We start from the raw sequence: 12,997 nt of genomic DNA, 5'->3' as shown, positions 1-12,997 counted from the left end.
TCCATAGTGCAACCCTGCAGGAATCTGAAATCCAAGAGGAATGAGGCACAACCTAGGGCACAGGTTTTGGGGTGCAGATTTCTTCTTTTACTTAAGTTGCTTTTTTGCTATCTCATCAGACAAGCATGAGAAGGCATGAATGGAAAGCACCAGGCTATTTGGTATGCAGTGATAAAACCCAAATATTTCAGGTGTGGGCAACTTGATACTAGCAGGCAAAAGGGTGAACATGAGAAAAAAAAACCCAGGAAGAAGCTAGGAGGCATTTTCATAAGAAAGGAGAGAAATAAATGGCACTACACCAGAGTTTGTGGTCACGCAGATAGAGATATTGCTCTATGGAGTGTGGTAAAGTTGAAGAAAGCAAGTACCTATTAGCTTCTTAGTCACTCATGAATAAGAACTAGAATATAGGCTGGATGAATATTTGATTTCTAGTTTTTAAGAAACTTATGAAGAAATACTTGAAAACCCATTTTCTTATTCAACCTCTAGAGAGTCTTAAGAGGATTTTGTTAACAGCTCTCTTGCAACATAAGATCACAATAGCCATGCCAGGTCAGGTCAAAGATCCCTCTAGCTAAACATCTTATTTCTGACACTGGTCAAGAGCAGGCTCTTAGAAAAAATGAAAGAATCGCTCAGCACACAGTGATGCGTCTCGTGCTACAGCCTCCTGTTTTCTAGCAGATGTAATTTAGAGATACAGTTGTATCGGCACCTTTGTGATTAATGGCATTTTGTGCTTCTCCGTTACTCTTTTTTGAACACATTTACACTTTTGGACTTAGCAGGATTCAGTTCACAAAAGGGTATTTGCTTTGACTGCAGCTGACATATACTACAGTATGTACAGCTGTTAGTTCTGCTGGCTGCTTAGTGGAGCTGTAACTTGACAGCAAAACAAAACCACAATTTGACCCTTTCTACCACCTTACTTTTCAAGAATGATACAAAATAAGTCAGAAAATATCATAAACATAAGCAGAAAAACTGATTTTTGGTAATTGAAATAATGACTATGGTTCAAAAGCCATCCAGCCAAAGATTTACATGCAACTGCTCTGGAAGTCCTCAGGTTTTACCTTCTGGCTCATTTGGCAGGCTTGAAGCATGGGAGACAAACACTAACAGGAAACGTGTGAACATAGTAGAAACTTTCCAAAAATAATGTTTTGAAATCAAAGACGTGTTTTAGACTAGAACCTCACACTGTCTCCTGTGCATACTCTGCTGTGGTGACCATTGCATGAACAACACTGTTCCCCTTTTCATGAAATCAGTACTCCTTAGCTGCATGTCCCGCTCTCAGCGTTCCTGGCTATATACGAAGACTTCCTCAAGTGCACAACAAAAAAAAAAATCACACAGGAAAACATCAGGTCAACCTGAAGCTGTAAGCCTCTGTCTGTGACTGTCAGATCAGCCTTTCTCGCTGGCGCTGTTGTACACTGGCACTAGATGCTGAAGGCAAAAGTAGAGGGCTGAAAGAGCACGGAGCTTTGACTGACATTTTGAGTTGTTCTTGAAAGACTAAGGGTAGGCTGAAACAGTGTCAAAGACTGGAGCAATCCACAGGTCCCTAACAGCATCCAGGGGGAGGAAGACAGGCCCACCATGGTGTCATGGTTGAACCCCAGCCAGCAACCAAGCCTCACACAGCCACTCGCTCACGCCCTGCTCACCCAGAGGGGTGGGGAGGAGAATCGGAAAGCAATGTAAAATTCGAGGGTTGAGATAAGAACAACTTAATAATTTAAACAGAATAGAAAGGTAAGAATAACAACAATAATTATTATTATTATTATTATTATTATTATTATCATAATGGAAAGGTGGGGAAAAGGATAAAATACGAAGGAAAAGGGAGAAAGGAAAACAAGTGATGCACAGTACAGCTGCTCACCACCTGCTGACCAATGCCCAGCCAGCAACGATCCCTCCAGCTAACCCTCTGAGTTTATATACCAAGCACGACGCCCCATGGTATGGAATACCCCTTTGGCTAGTTCGGGCCAGCTGTCCTGGCTGTGTCCCCTCCCAGCTTCCTGTGCCACCCCCCCACCCCCCCTCCAGCCCTCTCACTGGCAGGGACCAAGTAACTGAGAAGTCCTTGACTTAGTATAAACATCACCCAGCAACAACCAAAACCATCAGTGTGCTGTCAATGTCGTTCTCACATCAGATCCAAAACACAGCACTGCACTGGCTACTAGGAAGAAAGTTAACTCCATCCCAGCCAAAACCAGGACACAGAGCAGCAGGACTTCCCCGAAAATGGAAGAAAGCCAATTAAACTAGGTGAAGAGAATTAAAGAAATGGAGGTGAGCTAAGGGAACGTCAGTGAATCAGACTAGGTTGAGGAGAAGTTAACAGCAAGATAAACTTGTTCGGCTGAAATAATACAAATTGGGAAACTACAGAAGCACAATTATTTTTTCCTTGTGCTCTGCTGCTTGTTGAAGATGTTTTCATACAGGTAACAAGAGTTTGAAACTAAATAAAACACAGAACCATAGAAGTGTCCTGGTTAAAAGAAAAAACAACAGAACCAACCCTGAAAAACAACAAAACCAGCAGTGCTGCATTCTGAGACAGAACAACTAGTGCGAGAAAGTTAGGAGTCACAAAGACTGCATTCACATAATAGTCATATGTATCACATGCCTCACGTAATCTTTATTTTGAAGCTTTCATCAGCTGTGTTTGCAAAATAAAATCAACATCCACCCAGAAGAAGCCATTATAAAACCTTCTGCCCTTGGCTTTGGCTGGAGCAGACCATGGCAGGTTTATGCAAGCATTCATGTTCAGCAGAGACACACCAGGTACATGCAGCTGCACTGGCTGAAAACCCCGACACAGGGGTCTGGCACCTCTTGTGTTTTCCCTTGCTTTCTTAGAATTGGTTTTCCTGGAGTGGATAATTACAGGCCTGATTTCGGAGTAGATCATCTCCCCTTCATACAGAAGGAAATACACAGTAAGGGATTACACTTCCAAAATTTAAAATGCCGAATGCTTTCAGCCCAGTTACACAGCATGGGCAACCCCGAAAATTCATACAGAAGCCCAGCACCAAGGCTGTCATATGAATAGTGCTAAATGCATGCAAAGAAGGAAGGAAGTGAACACAAGCATTTGCTCCATGGGAACCTGCCATTACCAAAACACGCACAGTCAAACTGAAAGGGATTGCTGTTGCATGTACAGTGATCTGGCTTGCTCAGCAAACAGCCCCACATCCCATTAGAGGAATGTCAAACATTTGGATTCTTTCAGTGGTAACCTCTCACGAACATTACATCTTCACTGAACAAAGTAAGAGATAAAAAAATAAAATCTCTAATGTGTTCGGGTACTTGAACACAACGGGATGACTGTAAAATACATGGACAGAAACACTTCTCTTTTGCAAGCAACAGTCACTTTGTAGTGATACCTTTTATGTAGATACCTACGTAAAGTGTGCAAAACCATGTAGTGTTTGTGTTTGCTTACGGATGACTGTTAGGTTTTCTGCCTCTGAGTGTTTTCCTAACAGTGCCTGTGGCACTGCACCATTACATTCTTTATTGAGAATTTTTTTCCCCACTGTACAAACCTAAGTAAATAAAAAAATAAGCACTGAACCTATATTATTTTAAGAGTTTTATTCATACTAAGATATGAGGAATTTGCCAGAATTTCCTCTACAAGTAGGAATTTTCTGAGTAGATGCTTTGAAAGGCTTCAAACTTCAGCAAAAATATGCCTTGCTTTTATAAACTAAATTTAAAGGTAATTAGGCAATTCCACAGTTAGAAGGATGCTGTGTTGGCAGAGGCAGGATGTTCTGCTCAACTTCATCCTGAAAACATGTGTCAACACTGACTGGAGAGATCGTCTCTCACAAAACAGTGTCTATTCAGCTCTTCTTTTTAATGCCAGATGAGTTCAGCTAGCACTAACTAGAAGGGTGGTTTTGATCACAGCCAATGAGTAGCCAGATTCGTTTCTGAGGCTACAGCATAGTGGGCAGCATCTGAACTCTCTTCATTTCTGTGGGAAAATCACCTTGAGGAGGGGGAGAATTAGAGAAAATTGGGTCCTACTAGAAGTGTAGTATTACAGAAAGCTGTTCTAGGGTAGAATACAGCTATCGCCTTCAGGATGGTTGGCATGCACAGAGTCTACATCCCCACGGCTCCCTGAGCAGCACACCCTGCCAGCTCAGCACCTGCTGATGGGAATGACGGAGGCTGGAGCGGAGTGGAGACCCCGTGGCCGGGCTCTGCTGTGCTCCTGCAGGAATGGGAACTGGATGGCACCACACAGCTGATAAACTACACAGCAGTTGTCACATGAAGAATCCATAAGATGTCTGTTGCTGAGCCAAACATTCTGGAGAAGTTACTTTCCTCAGATGAAATAATGTCATTGCAATACTAACGCACACCTCCATCCCAAAGTTACATGAACAAGTCAGTCAAATCACCCTCCGATCCAGCGGGACTGTTCGGTGAAGGGTCTCTGTAATGGGACGCTGACAGACCGGTCGGGTACAAGGGTCTCAGCTTTCCTGGGGTGCTGATAGACAGACCAAACACCCAGGGTTGAGGGAATCTACACACACACGCATGCACCCCCTTCCATGTGACAATTTCCTAAAACGGTAAGACATTTGCAAATTTACGTTCCTGTAGTTTCAATCAAGTTTTTTATCTGTGGATTCAAACCCATTTTGTTTTGGTTTTGCCAAAAAGTCAGAATAAACTGCAAAGAGAGCATCTTCTTCCATTCAATTAATTGTATGGGAGCAATGGTTTGGAATTATCCAGTTCTGCAGAACTCTGAAAAAGTACCTTATGACCTGTTGACTTCAAATGAAACCAGATCAAAATCATGAAAACATGGGGCTACCTCTTCAATCTGCATGAACTGCTGTTTCCACTTACATTGATAAAACAACACTGATTTAAGCTAGCGAAGGACCGAGAGTTTGGCTAAATTCAGTCATGTTTCATTCAACAGAAATGGGACAGAGAGGTGGGCTTCCGCATCAAGAAAACAGAGAACAAATTGTAGGTAATATAAATACGCTGCAGTGAGAAGTAACTAAGATTAGCAAAGAAAATCAAATAGATCACTCAAAAATGTTAGAGGTCTTTCATGGGCAAAATGACAAAACCTTCCCTTTCATACTAGGAGGAACTTTACTACTAGAAATGAACCTAAAAATAGGTAGCACTGTTTCTGTTCCTTTTGCACAAAACTGTGTGCATTCACACACATGACTTTATGCAAGGATTGTATGGACTTTGCTAATACTGCTTCATGTGTGTCAGATAACAGCTAGTCTTCATTCTGTTTCAGTGTACCAACCTAATCTGTAAATGCATATGTTCAACCATTTCCATCCCAGTATCAGATAGTCCTTCAAGAATAAGTAAGAAAAGCAAAGTTGCTCATGCGGTGGCTTCCGAAGTTATTTTGGATAGTTAACAGTGGCAAGATACGATACAGCGGCACATACCATCATTGAGTGACTGGATTTCGCACCAGCTCTGATCCACATACTTCTACCCACCTTTACTTCACACTCTGAGTCCCCAAAATACAGTCTGAATGCCTCAACCTTATCATTTTACTGTATACCATCTTAAATTAGGTTTATATCCCTCCGTGCCTCCTCAGCTTCGTGCTACACACTTCGTCATGGGATAGGTCTTCCATAGCTTGCTATGGCAAAAGTACTTTTCCCACCACAGGTAGACTCCTATACAGCTGATGGGAACTAGAAACAAGGTCTGAAATCCACCTGAAGTCAGCCATGGCATCTGCAGGCATCAGGCTTTTGTTTCTTGCCTGCACTTACGAACTCAGAAAGCAAGAAGAAATTGGGAGCTCACTCCCAAATTTACAGTGGTTCAAAGTTGCTCACTTAGTAATTTGGCTATCACTGGTGGTAAGAGAACCCACCCTCATAGATTCATGGGATTTGTAGCACTTCAAAAAAATGAAACCAAATACTTCCTCCCTAGTCATAATTTTCTTAGCTTTTTTATGAATCTAAACCCAAATTTTGTATCTCTGGTATTACTGAGTTGCAATGTCCAAGAAAATAAGCTCTGCAGATCCAAAGGACTGCATCTACATAGGACAGAGAGAGTTATAAAACTTACATTGTCATGCTTACAACCTTTAAGTAGTGGGATATGCATTTTTATAAATAAACTGCAATCTACAGATGAAAAAAAACCACGTAATAGTGTGATTATTGATTACAGTAGATTCCATTACATTAAAAACAAATATTCTCCTGTCCTTTCCTCTTCAGAGACAAGTTCGTTGATTTTGGTTGGGTTTGAATACATTTTATCAAAACCCAAACTGCAGTATCTGCCTTGCATAGTGTATAAATACACTTCTTCATCCCACAGCAACATCTCAAGTATACTGCTGACTGCAGGATAACTATCTGACCAGTCCGGAATGACTTTCTACACCTGTTGCTCTACAAGATAGTGTTTTTTTACCTCTTGTTGGATGGCATAGCTATTTCAGAATCCCACTACCGGTCCAAATACTCTTTCTTACACAAAATACAACTTCCTGCACTTTTCCAAGAACTTATGGAACGATCATCACTTACTTGCAATAGATGTTCCTGCAACTAGAAGAATTAGATCATGAAAATGATTCTTAAGTACTACCCATTCATGTGTGGTCTATTCTAAAAGCAGATAGAACAAGTCTCCTGTTTGATACTCGAGGGAAAAATAAACCAGGGTGCTCCTCACTGCAGTTTAGCACCGTTCTTCTCACAGCCTATCCCAAGTTGGTAAATACAGGCAGTCAAGAGAGTTTAATTAAGCCTGTACCTCTTATCTACTCATTTTCTCAGCAGAAGACATAATTACTCCATTTTTAGCATAAAAACAGGGCAACAGCTATATTCTTTTGTTCCTGAGATGAAGAAACACCCAAGTTCCCTCTAGTATCCTGTTAGTGTTTGCTTCCATTAGGAAATAGTCCTATAACATTCAGAGCAGAATTGACTCAACTGCACAAGATGTAAGGCATGAACATACACATAAACTATAAGCCTTTTCAAGTGAAAACCTTGAGAAGTTTTGATGAAATACAAGAGAAAAGTGAGAGGCATTTGACTCAGTGGTGCAATGCATTGTTCACAAGAAAGCGACTGCATGAGTTAATTTCAAGTTTGATCTTTAGCAAATACATGCTGTTTGCACTGAACTGGCAAAAACAGATTAAAAGAAGTTTGAAAGTCGCGATGCATAATTTCTAGCACCAGATCTTAAAAAAATTAATACAATTCACACTCACTCCTGTTGCAGAATATGCTTTTACAGGAAGCATGTTTTTGTGATTAATACCACAAAACCCTGACATAACACAGAAGTGTCTGTAATTTTGTACTAATGAAAGCCAACATAACCTTGGAACTTACACTCTCTCCTCTACTGTATGAGGTACTTCCCTATTTTATAGGGAAGTCCATGGCTACATTCACTCATGCTTGAAGAATGCGAAGACAGTTGGAAATCACCTTCTCAACACAAAATATTTTAAAATTGCCTGTAACCTTTTTAAAGCTGTATCTGTTTTGATTCTAGTACATGAAAAATCACTGCAGTAGCTCAGGAGCAGCAGCTGAGTGTTTTGGATCTGTTATTCCTCTGCAGCACTGTGTATTCACAATTTAATTGCCAGGTCACAGCCTGGCTGCTTTACAAGTTCAATTGGCTGGAATATCTAAAGCTTTTGACAGAATTCTGCACAATAAGACTATAAATCAAACCAATTGGCATTTTTTCCTTTTAGGAACTGTAGCTCTATACACCATTACTTTTATGCAAATAGTTTTTCCTTAATTGTATAACTGTGGATGGAACAGAGCCATGAAGTCAAAGCCAAATGGCTCCAAGATGCAGGATGTCAAAATGTGAGTCCTTGGTAAATTAGACATACTTAATTGTTGAAGCTAGAATCCACATTGAAAAATTAACCAAGTTCAAAGCTATTTTATTCTGGTTTTCAAGTCTGTTAACAACTTTTGATGGGATACAGAATGTTCTCATTTGCTACTCATTCCAGCGTCTGCTAACAGTAGAAAATTAAGAAAGTTGCTTTTTTAAAAAAAATTTGCTCGGTCAAAAATTATTAAATGAAATTCTAAACTAGACCCACAAAGTTCTATCTTTCAGAGTGAAACTGTTCAGTGATAAACTCATGTTCCATCTGCAAAATTTACGTTACATCATACTGTTATGAAAAAAGGCTACTTTTACAAATATCCTTAAGAATTTTTATTAAAATTCTCGTTTTCACACATTTATACTTACAGAAGTTCTTCAAAAACCTGCCACTTGAAAAACTAAAAAACCTACCCTAAGCTGCATGCAAGGTTAAACATCAAAGGCGACTTGTAAACTTATTAAACACAGATACTGAATCACTATTATGTTAAGGGTCTCTACTGCAAGACGTGTGTATGTTTTGGTGCTCTTCTAAAGCTGGCCAAAACCAGCAGTAGCAAACATACCCAGGTTATTCCATGTTCCCACCTGATTTTTCAATGACCCTCTACTATCTCCTGCATCCAGGGCATCGAATAAAAGATAATTAAGCTGCTGTACCTTTTCCTCCACTACCCACTAGACATTCCTACTTCTCTGATACTCCCCTGATCACTTTCATATCCTTTCATATTAAATTCTTTTGTCCTTTTCTGCCATGGCTCACTATCTTACCCAAAGTGAACAGGTGTCTAAAAAAAAAAGACTAGTACTGGCAGGCATTTCTAAAAACCTTTTCTTAAAGGAAAACATTCTGGAAAGTGTATGAGCAGTCATCAAGGCTGTTTTGCCTCTAATTTTGGATAAAGATGTTCCAACAAACTATATTTGCTGTCTCAGCAGGCCCCATGTGCCCCATCCTTTCATCACAGATGTTTATGGCAAATTTTGAGAGGGGTAGCTGGATGAAGCTTATCAGATTAGTTTCAACAAATGTGTGGGGAATCTATAACCAGGATTTTTCTAACAGAGCCAGCATGCTGTTCTGAATGGTGCCGTGATAAGAAACTGAGGTCAGGCCCAGAGCAGTAACATTTCAAGTCATCCTAGGTACAGCCAAAACAGAGCGTAAGAGCAGCCCCACGTAACTTCAGCTGACTGAGTAGAGAGAGCTTATTCTGTTAGGCAATCTGCAGGGGCAGAAACCTCCACCAACAAAACTGTAACATCTTAACCCACTACAGCTGCCTGTATAGTCAGTATCTGATTAAGGGGTAAGAGATGGGATAACCGTATACCAAGGCAAGAGGTTGTTCAGGCTGCTGACTCTGCACATGAAGTCCAGCAAAATGTTTCATCTGAGCAAAGCAGTTTTTGCACTTAAATTTTCAGACCTTCTATACCAATAACCTAGTCGCGCCTTCCTTCAAAATCCTTATTTCTGACATGATACCTACAATTCATCTATCTAACCCCACAGAGAAGGCATGCCAGTGTATTTGTTTTAAACATTAAAGAGTTGAAAAGAGTAATAGTTACTTGCTCTTATTCATGGCTGTTGTATCTTCAGTGAAATCAAATCAATTGCAACTGGACTGAATTTGACCCTGGCATGTATTTGCACCTTACATCTCATTTTAACCTTTGTTGTTCTATGCTATGTATCCTTAGGGCAGGGCACTTGGATCTCTGTTGGATAACTTTTAAGCAGGCCACAGGTATTTTGAAAAAATACGGAGTATCCTTTTTCTGTACAGAATGGATATACTAACCATGGGATAGTGGGAGTACTGGGAAAAAAAAAACAACCCTATGTCTAAACATTTCATTCTCATCTGAACACTCATTTTTGAACCAGACAGGCGGGCAAACAGTGCTTGCAGCAAGCCTCTGAGAATCCTCCTTTCTCAGTTCTGGCCTCCCAGCTTCCTAGTCATGCAGTCTGGTCCAATGTTCACCATTCACTCATTCCGCTTCCGGGAACCTCTCAGCCCATTTCAGTTTTCAGCCTCATCACTGCATGGGAGTATTTGCAGGGATACTTCTTAGCTGAGCCATCCTTTTATATTTTCTGCTTATTTTCTTTAAACGTTATACTTTCATGGAGGGTTACTTGTGAAGCTGGACCAAATGGACAGAAGACATTTATTTAAAAAAACATATCAGAATTTCCTACTACCCAAAACTCCTGCTACAAATGGGAAAGCTTGATAGTGGCCACTAGGAGTAACTGGTCACAGAAAGTGTGTGACACAGAACATCTTTTTCAGAATGGCTGTTGCCATAGCAGGTTTACTCCCCTTCAAGTAAACCAATTAGAATAAAAAAGCTGAAAAAACACCTTCAGCTTCTCTGTGATTTACTAAAATGTCACTTGCAGAAACCAACAAAAATTCTTTCACTGACTCTTAGAGTTGGTATTACATACATATAATAAAGGAATTTCAGAGGGTTCTACACTCACCAGCAGGTGCTAGCTCTCACTTCTTTACAGTGCTTTCTTAAGTCCTGAAACTATTGTTCAGCCTCAGAATAAAAATCCAGTATCCTTCCTACATATAAAACCCTTGTGTGCTGATTTTTCTGAAGCTCCATCTCTTACTAGCCTAGATCTTAAGTTCAACCTGAATTTCTCACAGCTCTGTTAAACACTACTTTTACCTCTGCTAAATACTACTTTGAATAATAGCTAAAATCCTCCCAATGTGCAATGCACAAGTGAGTTAAAAGTCACTACCTTAACGTGTATAAAACACTGCACTTGAACACTTAGCGTAAGGAGCTGCACAAAAGCAGCAAGGACTGCCGCTTAGGGTACCAGGCAACAGCAGAGCTAATGAGCCATCTTCAACATCTTAAAGACTCTGTCTCAGTTTAAAGATCATGTAGATCTGCTTCCATTTAACGCAAGCTGAAGAGTTTAGCTGCATCTAACTGAAACACACCTTAAAATAAGTAGTGTAATGGACATATTTTAACGTGCATGCAGGCATGTAAAGGTTTTTAATCAGGACATCTTTGTCAGTCATGAAATAGCGATTAGGCAGTGCCTGAGAAGCAGTGCTGCAATCACCTGTCACAGTCTGGCCCCAAGGAACTGAACTGACCATGTGCTGGCAGTGAATGAAATTACCGTACCATTAGAAAGAAGTGCGGCAATAACAATCAATGCACCACCACCACAGCAGTGTGCGCTTTTCACTACATTTTGGCTTACCTGCAGATGCAGACCATCTCTTGCAGTCTGGCCTTCTGCTCCCTGCTGACTACGGTGCAGCAAGGCAAGCGTTTCAACAGAAGCTGGTCAGGCCAAATTATATTCTTTTCACAATGTTATTTATCAACATGATCTCCTTGCTGAGGCAAGTACATCCAAAATGTCGTAACAGTACTGAACAAGCCCATGGTCATGGAAAAATTGTTTTAGTACCACTTGCTACAAAAGATACAGTAAACAAAACAATTAGAACAGCAATTACAAATGTGGAATAAATATACCACAATTAACATAGCTAGTCTTCCTTTCTGGATGTATCCCCAGGATGATTTTCAGCAGTCCTCTATATCCTCCATCTTCAAATGTGGGAGCTTTTCCAGAGCTTTTGTTTATGACACCCATATTTGAGCAAACTTACCCATTCACAAAGCAGAAGAAATGGCTTCTGCAGCTGTATCTACACTGATGACTAGCAGTTTAGAACTGTCTTTACATGTCCAAATGTTTCCTGCTATCTGTTTTTCTAAGTTTGTTTCAATATAAATCCAACACAGGATGCCAGTTGAGTTTCCTCGCCTATTATAGCCCACAACACAATCCAGCAGATGGTAAAAAGCTGAATGTTAACTTCCTCCAGGATTCATAGAATGGTTTGGGTTGGAAGGGGCTCTAAAGATGATTTAGTTACAACCCTCCGGCCAGAGGTAGGGACACCTTCCACTAGACCAATGGAAATCATCCATGCCAACTGCAACTCAGACCCTAAAAAGGGTCTTCACTCAGACATGGAGTAATTTCAAATTTTGTTAGCTTTCCAGAGCATACTGCAGACATTTTTCCTTTCCTTGGCTTCTCAAGGAAGAAGCTGAGCTCCTGGCTTTTATGTGAGGATGTTATTTTTTATACATAAACAAGCAATGCTCAGTAAAAGGAGGGAACTCATCAAAAGTTATCAAGTTGAGCCATGTTAGTGCTTGGGTGAACAGTCAAAACTACATAAGACCTTCACTGAGCCAGAGAATCTGAATGGAGAAAGACCAATTCACTTGACCACATCATACCCCAGCACTCAACCATGAGGAGGAAAGCGTACGGACAGAAGATCAGGTGAGGCAGCTGCTCTCATTTTGGCATAAAGCAAGCATTTTTCTACATGAGAATAGAGACCTAAAAATTCTCTAAGGCAGGCCATGGCAGCTTTGGAGTATGCCACATTGGCACTCCTCATGAAATAGCTGGAATGCTGGGCCAGTGTCAACACAATGAACCTCGTGCTGCAAAATGAGAAGCTCCTTCTGCCTCTACTCTTTCCACCTCTGAGAAACAGTGAAGGCCAGGAAAGGAAGAAAGAAAATAGAAATTCCTCTCCAGTTTTAATTGTAACTCATGCTGGGACACAAACCTACTGATGATTTCATGTCCTCTTCTTTTACATCATGGTGGATGCTGTAAGCAGGGGATAAAAGGGAAGCATTCAACATATATACACTGCAAACCGAAATTACAATAAAAGCAAAGATGCCTTTACTTGATAATGTAAATGTACTTTACAATGATAAAGGAAAGTCCCCATATCATCCTTCAGTTTATGACACAAAGAAGTGATCCCAGAAACAGACCTCAAGACCACAAGAGTCAGGTTATGTTTGTTTCGTTTTTTTCCCATGCAAGACAGGCATTTAATTTGCCAAATTTGTAATCTGGCCGTGAAAATGTAATTTCAATAACAGATGTTCGTCAGCTATATTAAAAAAA

Source organism: Falco peregrinus, chromosome Z (genome assembly GCF_023634155.1).
Source record: "Falco peregrinus isolate bFalPer1 chromosome Z, bFalPer1.pri, whole genome shotgun sequence".
Taxonomy (NCBI): domain Eukaryota; kingdom Metazoa; phylum Chordata; class Aves; order Falconiformes; family Falconidae; genus Falco; species Falco peregrinus.
This window is presented reverse-complemented; position numbering follows the sequence as displayed.